The sequence below is a fragment of the Halichoerus grypus genome, chromosome 2 (assembly GCF_964656455.1).
Source record: "Halichoerus grypus chromosome 2, mHalGry1.hap1.1, whole genome shotgun sequence".
NCBI lineage: Eukaryota > Metazoa > Chordata > Mammalia > Carnivora > Phocidae > Halichoerus > Halichoerus grypus.
Window position 1 is genome coordinate 31,101,110 of NC_135713.1, and position 12,397 is coordinate 31,113,506.

Below are 12,397 nucleotides of genomic sequence, written 5' to 3' on the forward strand. Positions count from 1 at the left end.
CTTCCTTTCTTTAGAGAGTGTGAATAGGGGGGTGGTGGGAGGGGCAGAGAGAGAGGGAGAGAATCTTAAGCAGACTCCACACTCAGCGCAGCATCCCACATGGGGCTCCATCTCACAAACCTGAGACTATGACCTGAGCCGAAATCGAGTGTTGGACACTTAACTGACTGAGCCACCCAGGAGCCCCTTAATTATATTTTAATTCTAGGATGATAGTTCTTTGTAGGCCACAATGTCAGATTAACATATACTTTGCAGCAAAATGTTGAAGTTTTTATTATATTTTCTTTTGGCTTCCCTCAATGCCATTGACAATATTTTTGTCAACCTAAAGTCATTCCTTTGTAAGGCATCTCCTTCTCCTTTTCTGTTTCTCTTCCTTCTTCCCTTTCAGCTCCTTCTCCTCTTTTTTCATCATTTTCTTCTCTGCTTTTAAATATTTCCCTTTCTTCTTATAAGCTCAGAAATTCTTTATAGAGGACATCTCTTATAGTTTATACAGTATCTAATTGTACTATAGTCAAAGGGTCCCTTTTATTGTTTTGCCTGCAATGTGTCACACTTCTTTTGCAACCCTAGCCTCTACTTGTCCTTTTACTGAAACATTTATGAAATTATTCCCATGTGCCAGCATTCTACATTAAGTTTCCCCACCTAATCCTCTCAGCAATATTATAAAGTTAAGGATTGCTATTGTCTCCATTTTACAGGTTGAAAAAAAAATAATGAGCTGAGACATGCTAAGTAAGGGAAAAGCTTGGACTTTGAGCCCAGATCTGTCTGGTCCCAGAGTCATCTCTCTTAATATCACCATCATATGACCTTTCAACATAAATTCTCAGCCTGGCTTGTCTACTGACTCTTCTTCATTTGAATTTCCCTAATTATTACTAGCTAAATTATGAATTTGACTGATAATAATTGCTTAGTTACTTTCATTTTAACTAGCATATATTTTTTCTTTCCAAATGTGGTATTGGACTCTCAGGAGAATAAAATGTATTATTTGCCATGCTCCACAGTACCATCTAATACAGTGTTATGAAAAAATTAAGTGTAAATAGTAAATACTGTTTCAGTCATGAAAAAATCCAATTTTGTTTCAAATCTTAAAAGGAACTGGCAATTTTTATTTTCTGAATAAACATGTCGATCAGAATCATATAATAATTGTTTTGAATTAAAATGCATGTATGTATGGGCACCTGGGTGCCTCAGTCAGTTAAGTACTCGACTCTTGATTTCAGCTCAGGTCATGATCTCCGCGTCATGAGTCATGAGTCACGCTGGGGTCCATGCTGAGTGTGGGGGTCCTGCTTACGATTCTCTCTCTCCCTCTGCCCCTCTCACGGCGCCCCACTTAACTCACTCTCTCTCTCTAAAAATAAATAAATAAATAATAAAATAAAATAAAATAAAACGCATGTATGTAACTATTAACCAAAAATAAAAAGATGATCTATGTCCACTAAGGAGAGTGCCACAAAAAGAAGAGTGATGTTTGGGTTAATAACGTGTCATTTAAATGACTAAAAGGATGATTGTCTATTTTGTCCCTTGTTAATATATGTCAATATATCAGGTTATCTTCTACATTTCTGAGATTTTGTTTAACTGAATTGTCAATTTTTAAACACACCTAAGGTTTCCACATTTCTCCATGCACCCTGGATGATAATTTTAAAAGCAGGCATCAGAAATTAGCCCGTGACCAGGACCACAGTCAGTGTGGACAAAAAATGTGTTGTTAGCATTACCGTAATAGGCTGACTTCTTTGACATCAACAACATGCTTTTCTTACCACAATTTGTTCTGCTATATTGTTTCATCATTAAGAGTGCTTGTTTAAAACTCATTTACAAAGCTGATTGCCAAGTATTGTCTAGAACTATTGCAAGACATTTTGATGTGTGAAATTTACACTTGGTTATTGGACTTTTAACTGCTTTTTGCTTGCCAAGCACAGTTAATACTTGAAAACACTATAACCAAGATGGTGAAAGTTCAAGTTCCCAATGGCTGTCTTTACTTGCCTATCCTCCCCATCCACCTTTGATTATAGTTCCAGAAAATATACTGCCTCTCAGTAAATTCTTACATTCTTGGAACCGATTCCAGTAAGGCTAATTATGTGGTGGTCTAATCCCATCTTGCTGTGCTCCAAGTTGGCTTTTGACTGTTATTTCAAATAAAATGCTTTTACTGCCTTCCAAATTTGTCCATGTAGTAAAAGTCCCAGAATAGCCTCAATGCCTCTTTTTTTTTTTTTTTTTTTGAGATGAATAAATACCGCCTTGGGGAAAGTGTGGTGAGATTTGGGTGGTTATAGATATCATGCAAAAGAGCTTATGATGAGTCTGTGACTGAGAAGCAGCTAGGCATGCATGTGTGACGGCACACAAAATTACCAGCCCTGTGACCAGAGGTGTTGGCAAGAATGGGTGGTAGTCTGGCGACAGTGAAGCAGGGATCTGGGCAATGGGGCCAGAGGGCTGCTGGACTGCAGGCTCCCCCGAGTTCTCAACCACTTGCAACCACTGTGACGCAAATGTGCTATCAAACTGAAATCAGGAACACAAAAGAATTGACAGGATGATAGCCAAATATAAGGAGGAGGACACATGAAAGAAGACTGGAAAAGAACAAAGAAAATTAAAGGTCAGTGTGGGGAATACATTTTTCGGCCATCATCAGCACTATTAGCTGTGTGTGACAAGATTCCCAAGAATCTAAACAGCCAGCCCCTTACCCGTAGTGAGAATCACTTCATTCGTGTCATTCAGTTATAGATGCTGAGAAAAATACTGATTTGCTCTTACTGGACACAGATTAGGTTGTGGTTTGCACGCCAGTAATATGTTTAGTGTGAATTCAAAGCTTCACTGTGATTCGGCTCACTAATGAAATGATCCGTGAGACTGTGCAGGACTGCTGCCTCAGGCAAATGTGTTTCTTGTTCGGGGCAGGCAGCTCTCTCCTTTCTTCTCCCTGTTCATCTAGCCCACAACGACACTCGCGATTCACAAGACGGCTCCTTTGAAAGCATTAGAGACATAAATAATTATATATTGGTTTCGTCCCTCAAAACCAGAAAAATTTACTTAAGTCTTCATATAAGTACTTCTTTTTTTTTTTTTAAAGATTTTATTTATTTATTTGAAGAGAGAGACACAGCTAGAGAGGGAACACAAGCAGGGGGAGTGGCAGAGGGAGAAGCAGGCTTCCCGCTGAGCAGGGAGCCCGATGCGGGGCTCGATCCCAGGAGCCTGGGATCACGACCTGAGCCAAAGGCAGACGCTTAACGACTGAGCCACCCAGGCGCCCCAGTACTTCTTTATTATTTAAAAAATAATTTTGGTTATTTTCTGGGTTATAGGATTTAGGAATTGATATAAGAGTAAACACACACACACACACACACACACACACACACACACACACATGCATACATTATAATGCTGAGGGTTTTTTCCCCAAAATGTTTAGGGTAAGAGCAATCTGATGATACTTATTTAATTTAGCCAAATTTAAAGCAAATAGCCATAATATTTGTAGGACTATAAGTATTAGGTCACTTTAGTGTAATGTGTTGACATTTTCCTGCTGCTGATTTGTGAAATTGGTCATTTTTTTAAAAAAAAGATAGGATAGACATAATTAGAGTCTCAAAATTAAATAAAAAAATTGTTAAATTTAAAATTCTCTCTTTAAAATTGGCATCCCGTAAATATATTTTCTTGTTAATTTTAATAGATAATTTTAAATGTTTCAGAAAAAATAAACTAATAAATTTATAAAAATGATTTCAATAATTTCCTTTTACTTCCACTGTAGTTTACATTTCCAATGAAACTATGTCCAAACTTGTTATACTTTAACTACATTCACACGTTATTTTTAATCCTTTAGATTAAACACTGATTATGTGAAAATTTTAATTATAACAATATATAGTGATTAAAATTCTTCTAAGTATCACTGAGACATAAACAGAATGATAGATGTGCCAAAATAATTTAATAGCCTGTCTTGGATATTTCATTTACACTAGTTAAATAAAATCCACAGCCTTACACATATTTTTTATTTTGTTGTTTTGAATGTGCATTAATCGGTGTAGGAGGATGGGGCATATATTATTAAATAGTTTGTGGTTTGTTTCATACCTTCTAAATATACAGACATATGGTACACGAGCCTTCCTTTGTACTTTTGCCCCAGACCCTGCAAATGTTGGGGCGGTCTAAGTTTTGACAGCCTCCATATAATACAAATTTTATCTTTGCCAGATGTGTGAAAAGAGCTGTTTCTCCATGGATGTTTTGTTAAGGTGAAAGTCCTAAAAAGACTGTACTTTCTAATTTATTTTGAATAATAAAATATAGAAATCACTTCATACAACGTTCTAAAGTTGTAAGATAAGTGATTTAAAAGTTTTTTTGAAGTTCTTTTTTAAGTATGAGAGATTATTTACAATTTCAGCAAAGATCCTGGATATTGAATTTGGAATTATCTAGTAATAGACCACGAATAAAGCTGATCGCATGAACAATCTTTATTTAACTGATTATTCATTGTTTTTTGGTTGTACATTATGTCTTTTTATGGGGCAGTTTCATGTGATGTATTTTTTCCATCTGAAGAATGAAGACTGAGACCATCCACAGAGGACCATGGTGATGAATCCGTCTCATCAGTCATCTTTTCTCTCTTCCACCCAGTTGTTCGGCCTTCTTGACTCAAGCTTCATGATTCAAGATGCGAGTCTGTCTAAGGCTACAAGGGACATGTGGTGGGGTCACTGTGTTTCAGTGGATATCTTCGATAACTGACTCAATTGAAACCCTCACTCCTTTTGATATTAACTCCATAGCTTTCACTGAAATGTTCTATAGTTAGTTTTCTTTTCTTTTTCTAATTTAAGCCTTTAACTTTCCTGCTTTTAAATTGCTTCGATCTTTACTTTCAAAGAAATCATAATCTGTAATCTTTTATCAAGCTTCCACCCCTCCTGGGCCTGGAGTCCGTGCATTAAGGTAAGACATCTTGTCATTAGCTAAAGGACACAGTGACTAGTCTTACTCAGCCTTTAACAAGTTCTCTGTGTGATATCTTGACCTCTCTGGGCCTCTTACACTGGGAAAGTCTATAAAAGTAGTGACAGAATGGGCTTTTATGTCTCTTGAAACGCCCACCTTTTCTGATTCATTACTATTCCTTCAGATACTTTGGTATTCATTTGATCAGTTAAAGAATAATGGGTAGATTAGTTATACCATTGAGTAAGTTGGTACATATAAGAAAAAAGTAAAAAAAAAAAAAAAAAAAAACCACTTTGTTTTCTTCAACTGCTTCTTTCTAATTTCAAGAAATACTGCACAGTTTTAGAATTCTATAATAATGTAATGTTCTTTTTTCATTTGTGTGATTGCATAAGCATAGGTATTTTCAATCTGCTTCTTAATCTTCATGAATTAGAAGAGCTCTTGTGTATAGCTGTCCCTGTATTAGTGGTCCTTGTTCTACTGAGAGGTTAGTTATTCATTCTAATATACTCCCTTTCTTATTATTAGAGTTTTATTGATATGTAATCATATATCATACAAGTCACCTATTTAAAGTGTGAAGTTTAATAGTTTTTAAGTATAACCAAAGATAAGCTATATCCATAGTCAATGTGAGACTGAATCATAGTTTTATACAGGGATAGGCTAATGCAACAAGTCAGAAGCGTATCTTCTACTTATAAATGTTTTGTAATGACACTCCTCCCAAGCTCTGCAACACACACACACACACACACACACACGCACACACACGCACACACACCCATTTTGTTGAATTGGAGAAGATAGCAAGGATGAGATGGAAGCATAATATTTTGTGTAGCCATGTATTATGTTTGTATCTAAGAAAAGAATGTTGTACTACATCTGCTGTGACATAATAAAATACAGGCCAGATACTGAGTGTGGGGAGAATATACTGAACGATTACAAAATAAAAGAGATTGGTTGGGTGCTAAGATACCGTGGTTTGAGTTGGGATGTTCAAGAGCAACTTTGCACATCTGTATGTAAACAAACAAATAAACTACCATTTCCATACAATATATTTTATTCACTCTCCTCCAAATTCCAAGTCTTATTTTTAGGGACTTTTGTCCTACTCTAAATACTCATCACTATTTTGAGATTTTCAAAAACAGCATTCTTCAAACTAGGGTACATGTATCCCTAGAGTATGTAAAAAGGGAATAATGTGGTAAGAAGGGAAGAATAATAAATTTAAGAGATTAATTTTAAGGGAATCAATTACTAGATCTTTAACATTGACTCCTAAATTTTAACTCCTAAAGTAAATCTTCTTGAGAACTCATCTGTGATCCAAGGATCCCCTTCAAAGTCACTCTTCTCTCACTTTTACACAACAAAGGCAAACTGTTCACTAATATTCAATCTTACCTTGGCATATACTCCTGGGTATTAAAACTTTTGTGGCACCAAAGAGATAATTTCAAATATAGGTGATAGTGAAGAGAAAATGAGTAACTAATAAATAGGTAAAAAGTCCTTTTTGCAGGTCTGGTGGTTTTCAATTCTTCATTTTAAAGAACATGGAAGGAAGACATAATAAAAATGCTAGCCAATACATCATTAAAAATAATTCTGGTGAAAGATTACTATGTGGCTTTTGCCATAAAACTAGGATGGAACTTAAAGAATTGAGTGACAGTGCACTAGGAAAACTTCGCATTTTTATTTCCTTACTATGTGAACACAGTCTCTCAGCACTTACATCTATAAAAGCAAAAAATAGGAATTGAATTTATGTTGTCTAATCTAGCAAAAAATATACTATTCATAATCATATTAACTCATTGCTGAATAAACCAGTACAAATCAACAACAGATGCATTTCCAAAAATACTTTCTGTGATTAATAGTTTTTTAAAATGTGTAATATTTGCATCATTTTGATCAATTGTGGACTAATAATCATTGTAATGACTTTTCAACACAAAACTTTCTATCACTTAGAGACTTATGGGTCAGAGAATTTAACAATTTTAACTTTAATATGTACATATTTTTCTTAAATAGAAGTATGAGTGATTAGCATAAGACTTTCAAGCATGAAATTATATTACATTGGGATAAAATGCTATGTGGAAACTAGAATGAAAATTATAGCTCATGGGGAAAAAAAAGACAGATACAAGTTTTAAGACTATTGAAGAGATTGTTTATGCACTTGTAAATGGATGATGCTGAGTATCAAATCATCATGGTGTACAGACTATCCTGGATACATTTATAAGTATAATAGTCTTTTTTAAAGTCATTATAATCTACTAATTTCTCTTTTCAGCTAATTAAACTTTTGTGGAAAACCTATTGATATCAACTTGCAAATAAATGCATTGGGGTATTTTCTTCAATATTCCTTTATTAGTAAAAGAAAAAACATTTTGGAGACTCTACTCTTTAGTTATTGATGAAATCAACACATATCCTTTAGTCCCTTTTAAAGATAAGAAGTGAATGAGACTGGGTTAGCTAAACTACCCAGAAAACCTCCAGACATCATGATTTCATGAAATTATTAAATATTTTCTCTAACATAGCCTAAACATCAAATGTTTTATCTTAAATGACATATTTCATGTTTGGTTTTGGAAATTAACTTCATTGTTATTCTGGAGTTACTCAGCAAAATTGTACTTTCAAATATGCCTTTGGTGTCCTCACCTCTAATTAATGGTGCTCACTGTCGCCAACCCCTGCCATAATATCTAGGCCATGATTTTTTTGTGATGCTTCTCTGGTTCTCCAGAACTCCAAATTCATCTTGGCCTTGCTGGGCAGTTATTTATACTTCTATACCCTTTAGTCTACTGAAATCACTGTGGGTTTTTACAAAATTATGATTACTTATTTCATCTATTTGCTTTTAAAGAGCTCTTGTTATTTCCCAGAAGCCCATAGTTTTAATTATCATTTGGTTAACATTGTACAGAAAGGATTATCAGTATTTTCTAACTTGCTTGAGAGTCCTAAAAAGATAATAACAAAAATAATGATAGTAATAACACCAATAATATCACAAACAACAGTAAGAAATTTACCCAAGGCTACAATAGAAACTAAGTAGCCAGGTAGTTTGATACCAAACCCAAACTCTTAACTGTTATATCAAAGTAGTAGTTGAGGTTATTAGCTCATGTGTAGATTTGTGTAGCTGTGTGTAAAATTACACAGATAATTGGCCTTCCAATTTTCTAATTTTTTTAAATCTAAATTTATTAATCCAAGTTTTAAGTGGCTAGGTCATAAAAATAAATATTAGGAATAAATGATCAAATTCCATAGATCCTGGATGGAAAATCACAGAGCTTTGCCTTGATATAGTCCATTTGTCCTCAGAATGATGCTATTGGTTATACTGGGGACCAGTGTGGCTGAGGCTGAATCACCACTCCTAAAAGGTTTAGAGTTCAAATTTTACTGACTGACACTATTTAGAAAGTTGTCTTTATTAATATATTATTGGAAAGGCAGAAAAGTTAAATGTTCATTTCTGTTGGAGAGTTTATTTCCTCTTTGTAAGCCTGTGTTCCAAAATCAGTCTGAAATCAGATTTTGTTGCTAACATTAGTCTTAAATCAAAAAAAAAAAAAAAAAGTCATAGTGTGTTTCTTAAAGTTGATTTATGCCAGTCCCAGCCATGTTAAGGGAGAAAAAAGACAATCAAATGTTATAGTTGGAGGACATTAACACCTTTTATGTAAACCACCACTCTGAAATATTTTTTAAAAAATAGTCATGGGAATTGCAAATATTACTTTATGCTCTGAATCAGATATGAAGGAATCAAATGATTTTTGGTAGCCTTTTTCTTTTTAAAGATTTTATTTATTTATTTGAGAGAGAGAGAATGAGAGAGAGAGCATGAGAGGGGGGAGGGTCAGAGGGAGAAGCAGACTCCCTGCCAAGCAGGGAGCCTGATGCGGGACTCGATCCCGGGTCTCCAGGATCATGACCTGAGCTGAAGGCAGTCGCTTAACCAACTGAGCCACCCAGGCGCCCTGGTAGCTTTTTTCTTTTAATGAGAAAGTGTTTACCAGGTTTTATATACATTGCATATCACTGTAGGTTCTCTTGAGTTATCCTTCATAGAAAATATTATTAAGCATTATTCTGAAACTATCACAATAGAAAAATGATCTGTAGATACGGCAACCACAAAACAATATGAGTTAGAGAAATAATATTCAGGACCATAGTCAGGGAATGAAAACCAGCCTAAATTAGATGAAATTCAAAGAAGAAAGAATGTAGAAGAAGTTGACTTACTCAAAATAAGTCCCAGAAATGGGGGAAAAAATTAAAATTACATATTGTGCTAAAATAAGACAAAAAGCAATGGACAGATAGTTTTGGAATTGAATGCTTCCTTCCAAGGTTTTAAGATCATGGAGAGAAACATTAATGATCCTGTACAAAATGGAAGACCAGAAAATCACCTTCTGTAAAATTTTCATTGAAATTATTTTTAGACAAATATCATATGATTTCACTCATATGTGGAATTTAAGAAGTAAAACAGATGAACATAGGGGAAGGGAAGGAAAAACAAAATAAGATGAAAACAGAGAAGGAGACAAACGATAAGAGACTCTTAACTCTAGATAGAGGGAAGAGGGGTAGGGGGAGGGGGTAACTGGGTGATGAACATTAAGGAGGGCCCTTGATGTAATGAGCGCTGGGTGTATATGCAACTCATGAATCACTAAATTCTACCTCTGAAACTAATAATACACTATATGTGAATTAATTGAATTAAAAAAATTTTTTTTAAAAAATATTTTTAACTTTAGTACGACTTGTTCTTCATTTTAATTTGATATCTTTGTAGAAGGAAATCAATATATACACTGGATTTTATAAATGGGAATTTATGAAGGATTGTGGAGTTGAAGGGAAACTTCAGAGTAAAGTCCAGCCATCATTCATTCATCCATTCATCCAATATTCTTTCATTCCCTCAACAAATATATTCTTCAATAACCGGGGACAGAGCCATGAATAAGCAGATGAGCCTTATTTATTCTCATGGGTTGATATAAACAACAAACAAGTAAGTAAATATGTGAAATGGCAACAAAGGCTCTGCATAAAGAAAATAGTGAGGGGAAGTGATCCAGAGAATGGAGATCATCACGTTCATACATAAGATGATGGAGGAAAGGTTTACTGGGAGGATGACTCCTGAGTAAGGCTGAAGATGGTGAGGGGCAACCGCTGTAGGTATCTGCGGCAAGAGTTACTCGGGAACAGCAAATGCAAAAAGCTTAAGATTGTGGTGTGTCTGGTATCAGGGCAAGGGCCGGCAGTATAGAGCATGCCAAAGGCACATTCTGGGTAGGAAAATCATTAAAAGATGTTCTATTTTATGAACTGAGGCGGGATTTCAGTCAGGGCCACCCATAGGTTGTATGGAGTCCTAGGCAAATAATTTTTGTGGACCCGTTTTTATAAACAATTTGAACTATATTACATTTTAACGGGCGCATACATGAAGATTTAGAATAATGGGTAGATAAGAGGTACTTATGTTTATAGTTAGCAATGATCCTGGGTGCAGATGAGACAAGGATTATTATTCAACCTTTTTGTTCCCAGCCCCTAGTACCCAGATCCTTCTATAAGGCACTTTTTGCCATCTTTTTAATTCCATTGTTTTGTTTTATTTGCCCTTCTACCTAATCACTAATTCAATCTCTAGCCCGGGGCAAGATTCTGTACAATTGCTTTGCATTCTTTCTAACCAAATAGTGTGTTTGAAACAGAGACATCAGTTAGGAGACTATTGCAATAATCCAGGAAATAGATGATTGTGATCAGCTATGTCAAATACCGCTGATAAATCAAAAATGATGAAGACTGAGAAATGATCATTGAATCATCAGTCTTTCCTGACTGTTCATGTTGGCTAATGACTGAATACCACAACAGATAGGAAGTTTCTTGCTAAAGTACTCATTCCATACTTCTACAGCTCTGACTGTTATATTTCTGCTTAAGGTATACAATGTCTAAAAATTAATGTTTAATTCCCTGGTGTCTATGCACTAGTTTAGTTTTTATCTTCCGATAACACCACAAAGAACAGATATGCATGGCAAATCTTCCTCCTTCATTAAACCTGTTAATAAAGGAGAGGTTCAACTGAAAATGTAGAGACTAGTCCAAATAAACCTTAAAATCTTGTCCACTTTCTTAGTCTCCAAAGAAACTAATCCTTCACTGATTTTATTGTTAAGGGCTAGAGACCGAATTGGTGATTTAGGCAACGGGGCAATTAAATAGGCAGTAGAATTAACAGGGTGGTAGAAAGTGGCTCCAATAAGGACCTGAGGACCAGGGGCTGGAAATGAAGGGGACTGTACCAAGCTCCTGCCCCATCCTACAGCCAAGGTGATTCCTGACACTGAACCACATATCCAGTTAAGCAAGAGGTACCTACATGCGTTTTGCCTCGGGTCATAGCCAGTCTCAGAATGTGGGTTAATTCAAACTCATAGGTAGAGGTCAATAGGGACATTTGTCAGGCCATTTCTGACATCAGAAAATAGTTAAGAGAGGCTGTAACTGGAATGACCCCCAAGAATAGCAACTTCCAGCCTTCTGACAGTAAAAGTATATTCTACATGCAAAACGTGGCTATTACGCGGTTCACATGAACTGATGTATGTGACATATTTTACTATATAAATATAAAATAGTATTATGATAGTTAAGGGACCATTTTCTTTTATAGCTGTCATGTATTTTATGGCATTTTCCAGCCTCACTTGAAATATTTCTGGTAAATGAGGTACAGAACTCAAATTATCAATCGAAGCTGCAGACAGTAGGTTTTTCTCTTTCTGTTTTATTTTCTTAAAATTCTGTTAAAGAAATAACTTAAGGCTTTAGTTCAAGTTATAAATAAGAAGCATCCAAGGATAAGACCCATCCATGAGTCAGCATGAGTCAGTAATTCAGTAAGCCTGGGAACTGGAAATGAGTTGGAATGTAAGAACTTTCTAGCACTTAAATGAATAAAGCTTTTGAATGCCTGAAATTTCAAATGTCTGTGGTTGTCTGTTTGAAGATGATTTTGTAATACAAAGTAATTCAGGGAAAGGTCTTTCAGACAAGAGAAAAAGTTGCCACCCTGTCATATTAAAAGAATTACCTTACTTGAGTAACTCAAACATGGTGAAATAAGTTAATACCGTGTGAAATCCTGCAGCATCCACTACTAGTGAAAGCTTGGACTGCTTACAGTGAAACTCAAAATAAATCATTTCTGGGACAGATTTAAACAAGTATAATATTATAAAACAAA

General features: G+C 35.2%; 1 long non-coding RNA gene across 1 annotated transcript; it reads left to right on the forward strand.

Annotated features, from left to right (window-relative positions):
- Positions 1–2,288: 2,288 nt before the first annotated feature.
- Positions 2,289–6,111, forward strand: LOC118547615 (uncharacterized). Its single transcript, XR_004923177.2, has 2 exons — positions 2,289–2,659; positions 4,645–6,111. It is a non-coding gene; the product is annotated as an uncharacterized LOC118547615 (long non-coding RNA).
- Positions 6,112–12,397: the final 6,286 nt, after the last annotated feature.